Raw genomic sequence first — 12850 nt, 5'->3', positions numbered from 1 at the left:
AGACTGAAAATTTAGTCGCTAGTTAGTATTAATTTTTGTAGATTTAAGATTTATGCACACGCATAAAAGTGTAAGAGCGTGTAAAGATTTTCCTCTATGACTCAATACGTCAATAACTTCAGTAAGAGATCAAAACCGTTTATTTCACTCCGAATGGTCTTAAATTTTCTCTCTGTTATTTTTGTCCCCCTATTCACTCTGCAGTTTGTTACACCAATTTTTTTCCAACTTAACTGTGTTCAGCGTTTTGGAAGTTAGTTAACTTTTTTTTGTATCCCCTGAAGAAAGGAAGGGGGAGGGGGTTACAGTACAAGATACTGATTGGTACTTACCTATATGGTCTCGCTAACCTCAAGGGTCCTTGGCATGTCCATCCCCGCGCTACTTGAGTGACAGACAAACTCTCTTTTTATTAATATGCTATATAGAAATAGACGATACTGTTGATATGAGTACATTATTCATAAAATATAATACGATAATAGCGAAAACTTTAATTTTTTCCACATCAAAATTAATCAACCACAAAACCATAAAATCGTACTGTAATATTTAGGCTCAATTTTAAATTTTGATTCCAGTTATGAGGCGCATATTGAATATTGACACCAGTTATGAGGTACATTTTAAAGCAGTTGAAATCATGACTTCATTTGTAAAGAGCATTTCTAGTCTTGACAAATTGCGAGGTGCATTTTAAACATTGACTCAACTAACAAGGTAAATATTAAATCTTGACTCCACCCACGAGGTGCATTTCAAACGTTGACTCTACTTACGAGGTGAATTTAAACCTTGACTCCACTCACGAAGTGCATTTAAAACCTTGACTCCACTTACGAAGTGCATTTAAAACCTTGACTCCACTTACGATGTGCATTTAAATCCTTGACTTCACTTACGAAGTGCACTTAAAACCTTGACTCCACTTACGATGTGCATTTAAACCTTGACTCCACTCACGAAGTGCATTTAAAACCTTGACTCCACTTACGAAGTGCATTTAAAACCTTGACTCCACTTACGATGTGCATTTAAATCCTTGACTCCACTTACGAAGTGCATTTAAAACCTTGAATCCACTTACGAAGTGCATTTAAAACCTTGCCTCCACTTACGAAGTGCATTTAAAACCTTGACTCCACTTACGAAGTGCATTTAAAACCTTGAATCCACTTACGAGGTGCATTTCAAACCTTGACTCAACTTACGAGGAGCATTTAAAACCTTGACTCAACTTACGAGGTGCATTTGAAACCTTTACTTTAGTTATGAGGTGCATTTAAAACCTTGACTCCACTTACGAAGTGCATTTAAAACCTTGACTCCTCTTACGGGGTGCATCTTGCCATCTCGCGAGCACGCGGTGAGTTGTCACCGCGGTCGCTCCTGATCGCTGCACCTCGCTCACGAAGCCTCCTCGCCCGAGCATACTCGACACCGAGAGCGCTCTCGGCGAGGGTGATTGCCGCGAGAAGCGGCGTGTGTTCCGTTACGATCCGTGAGACCACGAGGTCAAAGGCAAGCAGCCACTGAATATTTAATGTGTGCGTTGAATAAACCTTCTTTGTCGGTAAACTATAAAACTTTTTGTCTACTGATTGAGTATACTTTTTAATTTGTTTTTATTTCAGGCATTTAAAACCATTGGTGATATGATTGATTATTAGGCTATTTAATTTAAATATAGAGTAAAATAAATTTGTGTCGTCAGTGTTGCAATACCTGTGTATCGTCATAGCAGTCATGAAAACATAGATAAAAAATACTTCAGTAAAAATTCCTAACCTCAAATATTGTTCATGTTAAACTTCTCTGTAAATAGGTTTGGTTCCTTAACACACCCAGATATGATAATAAAATTAATCGTAGCATTAAACTTTCACATTATTTAATACTTATTAAAGTTAATTTACTTCGCTAAATTGATAAATTTTTTCACATCACCAACTAATACACTCGCGGTATGTAACGTAGCTCCGGTGCGATGAATATCGTCCGAATAGAGTGATCACACTCAAAGATTACGGTATGTGCAGTCAGAACGTCGTCAATGGTGTTCACGCCAGCTTCTTCCTACGGGAATATCCACCACCTTCGATGTTGTGCCGCCAATTAGCATTTTTTGGCACAATTCTAAATTTGAATTTAAAAAATAATAATTTTACCAGTCATTTTTGCTGCTAGAACTTAAACTTTTTCCGCTCTCGGTACACTCCCATTTAATCTTTGTCAGGCCAGTCTACCAAAGTCATTTTAAGGGGTTCATTTACGTTACACCAGTGGAGATGAGTATGTGTAACTATGTTTACCCGTCCCTCGTACCGTAAAAATATGGGTTCATAATCAGCCCGCTGGCTACTGGCAAGGGTGTTCCCGTGCATCGCCGCCCTGAGAGGAACGAACTCAAGACACGCTTTTGTCGCGCTGAGCCTCGGCCAACCGCCACGTCAGATGGAACACCCTCGCTAATCAAAGTTCCCGGACGCTATCGCAGGGCCGGCAATCCAGTTAGGTTAACTTAAATTGCGTCGCGCTTCCGAAGTAAAAAAAAAAGTTCTTTTTCTGCAGCTCCCCAGGATTCCCCCCCCCCCCCCCCCCCCCAAATTGGTGCCGAAACTAAGGATGGTAAGAAAAAGAGAAGCGGGGTGTTTCCCTCTTCTTCTGAAGTGAAAAACTGATAGAGGTTTAAAAAAAGAGCAAATTCCTTGCCAAGATGAAATAAATTGACTTAAGGGGTTAGTTTCCTAAATTATTATCCTTTTTTTTAAAAACTGTGTTTTTGCTAACGATTTAATATTAATTCATTCCACAATCAGGAAATAGGATGACCGTAAGATTTTATTATAAAATATGTAATGGATTAAATTCTTCACGTTATTTTATTTTGAACCCTTGAGACCTAGATTCGGATTTGAGAAAATTGGGAATCGACCCATCACTAATTTTAACATTCTGAAAAATATCGGCGAATAAATAATCTTTAAAAAATCGTGTTCATAATATCAATGGTGGTAACATGTGAATAATATTGTGGCACCCGAAACACTTCAGCTGACGAAGCAATTGGTCACTGATTAAAAAAAAATGGCTGTCTGTAAAGTCAGTTTACGGACGATAGTTTAACGTGACGTCATAACAAAACATTGATGAAATAATTTCATACTTTTATAAATAAAATTGAATCATTTTTATTGAATTATCACTATTTTGTATGGATACAAAGAAGGAGTCAAATGAAATCTACAATTTAATTGATAAATTTACTTTTATTTGCACTCATTAATTCAAATATGTTTATTACTTTAACGAAGAGATTATTTTAACTATAACTTTTATACATGTTTGCTATTTAACTTCTTCCAATCTGTGTTATTCTGTTAATGATAGGACGATGATAGGAAAAGTAGGAAACGAATGGGAGTGTTTCAAGTTTAATGTGCCTCGAAAAAGTCAAATCAATGGTTGTTCCAATCGAATGGAATAGAGATAGATGCGGTGCAAGCGTACCATGAGCGTAACGGGACACAGCGTAACGGGATAATGTGCGTTACAGGACACATTTTCGTGCGTGCAGCCGGCGTTCATCGATTTATTAGACGTTGTTACGTCAAAAAAAAGGGGGGGGGGGGGGGCGAAGACCACTATCCCTGAGTAATGTTTTTTTTTTTTTTTTTTTTTTTTCCCTTAGGTTTTTAACGATCATCTTTCGATAACGAAATGCAAGCTCGTCAGGACAGCCGTTACTGAACAGGTAAGTTCTAACACAAAAAATAAATCGCATTGACTGCATTCAACGCCCTCCTTCAGCAACGTCAACTTTGCAAACTACGCGCGTTTCAAAATTCTCTTTGACTATGAACGTGGATGTAATCACAGTCTTTGGCAAGAGCCCTCCCGGTACGTGGCAAAAATGTTGCCAATTAGTAAGAATGTAGAGGGAAATGAGATGTGTGCATAGGCGAGGCAGGGAAACTTTTTACCGTTGTCGTAAAAACTTCCCTCGTCCCGGATTATTTTTATTTTTATTTCAAGCGTCTCATGAATGGCTCATTAGTTATGTTTGTGGTTAAATATTTCGAAGTTACATGCTATAAAAAAAAAGGTCCTAAAATTGATGACATATTCAAGGCAGCAAAAAGTATAATGTTTTTCATCTTATTAAACAAAATAAAGTATCGTGCTAAATTAGTTCGCAACTATTTAAACCCTTATATGTCCTTTGTGCAATTATTTTAAAAGAAAATAAGAGATTTCCTAAAAAAAAAGTTGTCAGTTAACTGCGGTTGCTACATTTGTTCGTTCATCATAAACTTTTAGAAGACCGTTGAAAAAAAAAATTTCGGTATACAACATTTGGTAGAAGTAAATTCGTGAAAATGGACCCGATTACGATGAGCGGAAATGTGAAACAACGATGGCGTACTCACGTGCAGCAACATAAGCATATGTATAATAATTTTCGTAAAATTCATATTACATAGCAAACGTATTGGTGTGGCAAATGAAACGTTGTGATAGTGAAACTACCCTGGAATATACATATTTATAATTATTGCGTGTTGATGCTTTAGCTCGTGTGTTGTTACCGACGATGCTGTTTTGTGTGTGCTAGAAGCTTTAAAAGGTAGGCCTAAACTACATTTAAACACATACTTAGTTTATATTATTTTTTGTTACGGCCTAATTTATTTTTATATTTCTTGACTCTGGCATTAATTTGCATGCTTTTATTTATTATTTCATACTCGTCAATTGTTTACTACACTTTCATAATTTTCGCTATATATCAGTGTTATATGATCGGTTATTTTTCGCAGACAATGACATGAATGAAGCCAACTTTTCCGACACAAATTTCGCACACAATGTGCAACAAAGCATCGTAGCTGTTCCGAAACTTCCTGTAGCGCATTAAGTGCACCCTGCATACACCAGAGCACGAACTGCATCATAACTGTTTCGAAACTACCCTACACGCACCAAATGCACCGACTTCGACGAAAATGGAAGGAAATAAATAAAAATTAGCCTTACCAACCTGGGTTTGATTCGGTTCGGTTCGGTTAGGTTATTACCATCGTGTTAAACATAATAGTTAATTAATATAATATAGTTAATAATAATTGTTAAACATATACGTTTTTAAAATGGGGAATAAGACATTACATTTTTTCCGCTAAAATGTATACATTTGTATATTTATCACGCTCACATTATTTCAATGAATTCTACGTTATATTTCGTGTCCGAGTTTCGTATAAGTGTATTTCCAACATAAGAACATATGAATCTGCTCGTTACTGAGGTTAGATGTTTACCCATCACTGACGAATACTGAAAGACTCGCTGACGTTTTTATATTTTATTTTAGGAATTTGTATTTCACTTAGGATTATTTTTTAAATAGGCACTATCCTTGAATGTTTTTTTTTTATTATCGAGATAATGCATTTAAGTAAGTTTCCAATCTCGTTGCGCGCCTCAGTAGAGCTCGGTACCACTCCAACAAAGACTTGCCTTATGTATGGCCTAAAGGCTGGAAAACTCCAACAAAGACTTGCCTTATGGTCTAAAGGCTGGAAAACTCCAACAAAGACTTGCCTTATGGTCTAAAGGCTGGAAAACTCCAACAAAGACTTGTCTTATGGTCTAAAGGCTGTAAAACTCCAACAAAACCTTGCCTTATAGTCTAAAGGCTGGAAAACTCCAACAAAGACTTGCCTTATGGTCTAAAGGGTGTAAAACTCCAACAAAGACCTGCGTTATGGTCTAAAGGCTGGATAACTTCAACAAAGACTTGCCTTATGGTCTAAAGGCTGGAAAACTCCAACAAAGACTTGCCTTATGGTCTAAAGGCTGGAAAACTCCAACAAAGACTTGTCTTATGGTCTAAAGGCTGGAAAACTCCAACAAAGACTTGCCTTATGGTCTAAAGGCTGGAAAACTCCAACAAAGACTTGTCTTATGGTCTAAAGGCTGGAAAACTCCAACAAAGACTTGCCTTATGGTCTAAAGGCTGGAAAACTCCAACAAAGACTTGCCTTATGGTCTAAAGGCTAAAAATCTCCAACAAAGACTGGCCTTATGGTCTAAAGGCTGGAAAACTTAGTGGGTTTCCGTGACCTCCAGGTTCAACTCCACAATACGTTAAGTACTCGGTAATGTGCTCATTGGCTACGTTTTTTTTTTTTTTAGATTTGTCCGCTGGGAATGTGTCACAGCAAGATACCTTATTTTAAATTTATTTCATTTACCTACGCCATACGAAACCTACTACGTTCATCTTGCTGTCGTCATTTTGTTTTCAAGATTATCTGTATATTCTTATCTTTGGGTTTGTCTGTGCGTCGCTGTTGATTATTTTACGGTGTAGGTATTTACTTGCGACTGCCTCATCGTTGCCAGCCCGATGTAATCGTCTGCAATGTAATCTTTTCTGAGTAAGTTATGCGGTGTCTTGATATGAAACATTTGACATCAGCTTAGGTAGCCTTAGTCTCCGTGTGTTTTCCATATTGAACTTTGTCGTCCATTCTCGAGGTTTTTCTTTGACAACCAGTGTAAATCAGCATTGGTGTATGTTCATAAAAAATTAAATGAATCTTCCCAATTGCAAGAATCATTCAAAGAACATAACTCTATCGATATAAAAATACAAGTGGGTAACAGGACAGTGATGTTTAGCCTGACTCCAGCATAATCCACGAAATTCCGGAGTCTATGCTTATAAAAGAGCTTCGTGGGGAAGAAATGGGTGACAAGAAAATACTCACGGTTATTTTTAAATAACATTGGTAGACTTTACCGACAAGATAATTTTGCCTTTTTTTTAGTTATCAAACACTAAGCATACCCAGTTCATCATAGCAGTATTTTTATAATTATATCAACAAGGTGTAATAAAGGTTCAAATACACGCATTTTTTTGGTAAAAAAAATTTAATTTGTCATTCATTTGTAAAGTATAATCACAAGAACTTAGGGGTGATTTATTCTTCTGCGCAAAAATTTTATCTTCCTCAACTTTTAATTAAAAGTTGCAAATGTCTCCAACGGGGTGGACGTTGAAAGTGCTAGAAAACGCTCTATCTCAAGCGACAGTGGGGTGGAAATAATTTCTCCAAATTAAACGTCTTCAGGCGCAAGTTTCTCGCCTGCTAACGCAGTCTTCACGGTAGGTATTATGCTGTTGTGATCAACGATGTTTTAAGTCTAGAAGTTAAATACGCTTAGTAACAGTACATTTAAAGGATTCATGAATTGAATTTTACATTTTGATAGACAGAATAAGGTTATTCAATAAATTTAGTTTCTTTTCGTGTTTTTCCTTGCATTTTGTTGGTTATCAGTGTTACGAAATGGGTGAATGGATCATTGAGTGCCAAAAAGAACGTCATTTTGATCGAAATTCGTGGTTCTCAAAAGAATATTATTTTTCCTAAGTGCCGAACTCACATATATTTTTATAAAATGATTCAGTTTCAATTAAAAATACTCAAAATGTAAACCAATGTAGCATTTTTTACATTATATTTAATCATCTGTTTTACTTTCATTCACAAATTAAGTACACAATCATTTACAAAATTTATCATGTAAAATGAACGTTTGCCTTAAAGAAAGAAAAGTTTAGAAACTAAAATAAATACGTCAAATAATATTGTTACTTTGATACTGAAGTTATTTTTAGTTGTATTTGATGAATCCGATTATATATTACTGTAATTCTGGGTCTTAAACAAATTTAATTTTTTTAAATATAATTTTCCATCTTCAATGTAATACATTACGACTCTTTATTTATAGAATAATATTATTTAATGTTAGTTGAATAGTACAAAAGGTAATATTATATTTGTATTCTATAGTTAATTTAATAAATAGTAATGGTAAATTTATCTTGGTTAAATTAATAATAAAATAATGTTTAATTTCGATGAGAATAACTTTTATACTGGTTATGCAGAAAGGTGTCGGGCACATAATTGCTCTGTCATTCCAATTAAAACTCAACATTCTGTATTTTCTTTCAGCTAAAATATAATTCAAAAAGATATTTTGAACATTTAAATCGAAATATAGATTCCCGCCAAAAATATAAAATTAATTAAATTCTTTAAACATCCCAGTAAACTTACAAATACTCAAGATATTGTTCCTCATAATCCTGTTCATTCTTGTTATACAAGCTAATGAAAAAATTGGGATGGACTTAAATCAAACCATTAATTCATATTTAAATAGATATTCATATTGAAGTTATATTATTTCACTTACGATAATGACATAAAAATTATATATATATATATTTTTTAATTTTACAAATTTAATTTCCTTTTATAACTTTAAATCTAGTTTATTTATTGTATAAATAAGTTTTCAGCTACGGCATATAATTTTCTGTTTTTATCTACTGTTTATGTAAGATTTCGGTTACCGAGACAGATTTGCGCTCGAATTCAAAAATTTGATGACATATCACAGACAACGGTTTTTTTTTTTTTTTTTTTTTTGGGTTAAGACTTTAATACTCTTGTAATTTATGCAGATTGGTTTTTACTGGCCTTCGAGCACGAAATGTTTTAAGTGGTGGTGAGACGCGACCGTCTCGAAAAGTTGGTATTATTTTTCGTCCCACTTCGTGACGTTCAAATACGACCACACCAACCTCGTGAATGTGAAGCTTACAAACAGCGGCAATCATAATTCATCGTTATAATTTTACTTTTTTGTTTGTTTTGATTTCGTGGCTGCAAAGCGCTCCGAGCGCCACAAATCAGTTTCCCTGCCGACGCCGGGACTAGTGGCGCTGCCCTAGCGACGAGTCGGCGAACCAGCGCGCGCTCCTTTGCAGCACGGCGGTTGATGTTAGTTTGCGATACGGCCGCGCGGAGCGTTGCTGTGTAGTCGGGAATGAAGGCGGAACTCGTGGCGAGAGAGGGACAGAGGAAGAGCGGTTGGAGTGAAGAGAGAGAATGCAGCAGGGGAGGAAACTGTCGGAAAAGGAGCAAAGGCAAACGCGAAGAAAGCCTGGGGGGCCAACACACAAAAAAAAAACCTCGCAATGAAACCATCTAGTAGCCGCGTTAAAAAGAGCAACTTTGCATTACCCAGTCCACGGGTGAACACCCTCGTGCCGAGGTGTATCTCGTGGAGGCAGTTTCGGAGAGGCTACCTCGAAACTGCCGCGTCCACCAAGACGTAATTTTGTGTACGACTCCTCTCCCAGGGTCGTTAAATGAACAGCGCCTGCACCACCCATCTCGGTTTTACGTCTTCCCCCGCCATCAAAATTGGCTTCTTGGCCACTGGAGAAGTAGGCAATCTCTTCAGAGTTCCTCCACCAGCTAGTAATCCTAGATTTGCAGATTATGATGGAAAGTACTTCTCAAAAGTTTATTCACTGCGAGGAATAACTCGTAATTTTTTTAAAATTTATTAAATACTAAAATCTTAAATTTTAAATTTACTTCATAAAACGAAATTAAATTCAAATAAGTTTTTGGTACTAAACCACAAATATTTAAATCCTTTCTTTAATGTATAAGTATATAAATTTGTAATTATAGTTTGTTCCTGAAGATACAGCCGATCAAAATATTTATGTAAACCAAAAACCTGTATCAGTAATTTTTGAAGTATTTATTTTTCATTGAAAAAAAGTTTGAAAGACATCAAATCCCAAATTTAATTTTTAAAAATATTATATAAAAAGGCTTGGAACCACATATTATCAGTTTTCCATGTTTTAAGTGAATATTGCATGTTTTATTTATACATGGAAAACGTGAATTCTCTGTTCTCAAGAAAACAGTGGAGGACCTAGCTGTGAATTATGGGGAGGGAAAGTGTTTAATAGGGAGTCTGATATTAAATAATAATAATCCTTTCTTAAAAAGCTATTTTAACCAATTTCAAAGATCAAGATATGTCATTACTGAAACTATAATTTGATCTAAATTTTTAGAGCACAAACGTTTAAGAAAGTTACACACAACGCAGTAGCACTTAAATAAAACAAATTGAATGTGATAAGAGTCTTTCAGTTCTCGCCAGACATGCGTAACATCTAGCATCGGTAACGAGCAAATACATGTGTTGTCATGTTACAAATACACTTATAATATGAAACTTCGTTAAAATAATCCCGCGCGTGATAAATATACCCGAATTGAACTTTCAATTGAATTTGATGCGAATCACACATAGTATTCGCATCCACAGATAGTAATCGCTGCAGGAGCAGCTTCCTTGTCTATTGAACCATTTGATTACCAGACCGAAATTTTAAACTACATAATAAAATGGCTCCAATAAAAGTGAAAAAGACTTGAAAAAAATACTAAAACCACGCTTTGAACCTGATATTCGATAAGAAATATTATTAAAATATTGCCCTCATTGTTAAAAATCCATTAAAGTTAATACTTTAAAGTTTTGCTTTGGCTTTGTGAACTTTGTTTCGCGCCATCCGACACAGATGGCAGCACCATGGTTGTTACACATTACCGTTCATTGACTCCCGTGGCTCTCGCGAAATTACTCCCGCCAAATCCCGTATACCGAGAGGTAAGATGATACACATCAAAAACGTAAAAAAACAATTTAAAAATGATTTGAAAGTTTATGTGCGGTCTGGAATAGATTATGGGTTGTTTTCCCTCTCATTTTGCGTTTCAGTTCTAGAGAGTTTAGGCGAGGGGTGATCCCTCCTATATGACCGCCAGTGCCGAAAATCGGCTTACCTGATAACTTTTCGCCCCTGCCTCATTAAAGATGGACGACAATCCCGGCAGGGTGATATACGGGCGCGTCTGACGTAAAAAAATAAAATAAAAAAGAAAGGTTTTTGGTGGTGGGTTCAGGAGGGAGGGGAGGGAATTGGCCTCGATCCAAAATTTCCCACGAATACTTCCACAATCGCGCCCTGCGTGGGACAGCACTCGTGCGTCATACCCTCCCCCCCCCTCCTGCCGTTCCCTTTTAACGACAACCCATTTATCCTCGTACCCCAACATCCTCCCTCCCCACCCCCAAACCCTTCCGGTAGATCCACTGCGCGCCATCACATTTGCATCGGCGATCGGTGATCGGCGATCGGTGATTCCGCAATCGCGGTTGGGGAGGGAGTTGTCCTCTCCAGCTGCCGTCGTCGGAGCTGGGTCATTAAGCAGGGCTGCAGTGGTCGCTTAACGTGCTGTGCTCGACGGCAAACTGCTCCCGCGAGGGGTCGTATCGCCAGCAACAAGACGAGCTCCCAAGAGCCATAGGACAATGGATAAGCCATTTCCATTGGAGAGTAGCTACAGTGGTTGCTTTGAATATATATACTGTATAGAAGTCGCGAGTGGATAGGATTTACTCTACGTTTTTCAGAAGTGTATGATGGGCAGCTTGGGAACTTCACCGCTGCAGTGCGCTGCCGTAACGCCCTGTATCGTCTTAGTTGTTATTTACACGTTAGAGCGCAGCGCTGTCGCCCGCTGTCATTCCCCGCACCCCTCATTCATCATTCCCTGCAGCTCAAGCTCGTTCAACGGGAGGGGGAAGGGGTGTTTGAAGAGTTCGACACTTGTCCGCTAGGGACCACCACAAGTCGATGCCCTAGTGATGGTAGCGATTGCGGCGGTGAATTAACCAACTACCTCAAAACCGTATTAGAAATTTTAACCTGGGCTGGCGACTTCTATACAGTATATATATTCAAAGGTGGTTGGTAGGTTGGTGCCAGCCATCCCAGCACAATCGCCAACCACTTCCCATCTTTTTAACCTAATTGGCTAACATGTGGTTGACTCAAAAGGGGTAGCCATTTCCAAGAGTATCACAAGGTGCTCAACCCAGACTACAGCATCTCTGAGACCCCTCGGACAACCCAGAGAGCCTGTGACCTGGCCGAAGTGCTTCCATACTGACTGTCCAGGCTGGTACTACGTCCGCCTCTGATCGGTGTGGGGACTCTTAGGTGCCATCGCAGTGGGAATGTCAAGTTCGAAAAGGCACTTCATAAATATATATATGCAAATGCATACATAAAACATATAAATACATATAAAGGGATATACAAATATATATACATCTACACATACACATATATGCATATATAAATATACGTGTATATGTATAAAATATTATACATACATACATGTATTAACATTTAAATGCATGTACACAATTGTGTATGCATATTTAATCATTTACACATATGAAGGTCACATAGTCACACGATTTAGGTAGCCACATATTTGAAAAAAAAAAATACTGAATTAAAAAGAAATTCTTGCTCAGGTTACTCGGAAATCGATTGTTTCACAGCTCGAATCGATCGCAATATGTTTACTTTTCGGTCGTAAATTGCATGCTTGAAGCTATCATACCGAACGATTATTCTGCATCGCCATTAACTCAAAAAAAACAAATAGGTTCGTATATTTTATTAACCTGTTGATTTTTTATGCTTCTGCATGACTCGCGTTTTTCCATATTTTTAAGCTATGGTTTGTAGGCGTTGAATCAACCGATCACAAGAAAGCATGGCATATACGTCGTTATGAAATAGGTAATTTCAAAACATGTTTAGATTGAATGAGAAATAATCCCGATCGGAACAATTTTAAATTCCGTATAACAAGTAGGAGGGAGATACACAGTTTGCATAAAGTGTTGTTTTTCCTGTTCTCACATACTTATAATCATTTTATATAATTTTTAAATTCCTCTGTATCACTCTGACATAATGGCTATCGAAAAAACTACAAATGAATAATTTACCCCAAATATGAATTTAACCAACGAATTTACATTTAAAAAAAAAAATAAAAAAATAATCATTTTTGGCACAGACTAC

The sequence above is a fragment of the Bacillus rossius genome, chromosome 7, assembly GCF_032445375.1.
Source record: "Bacillus rossius redtenbacheri isolate Brsri chromosome 7, Brsri_v3, whole genome shotgun sequence".
In the NCBI taxonomy this organism is placed as follows: Eukaryota; Metazoa; Arthropoda; class Insecta; order Phasmatodea; family Bacillidae; genus Bacillus; species Bacillus rossius.
Note: the sequence above shows the minus strand (reverse complement) of the source record.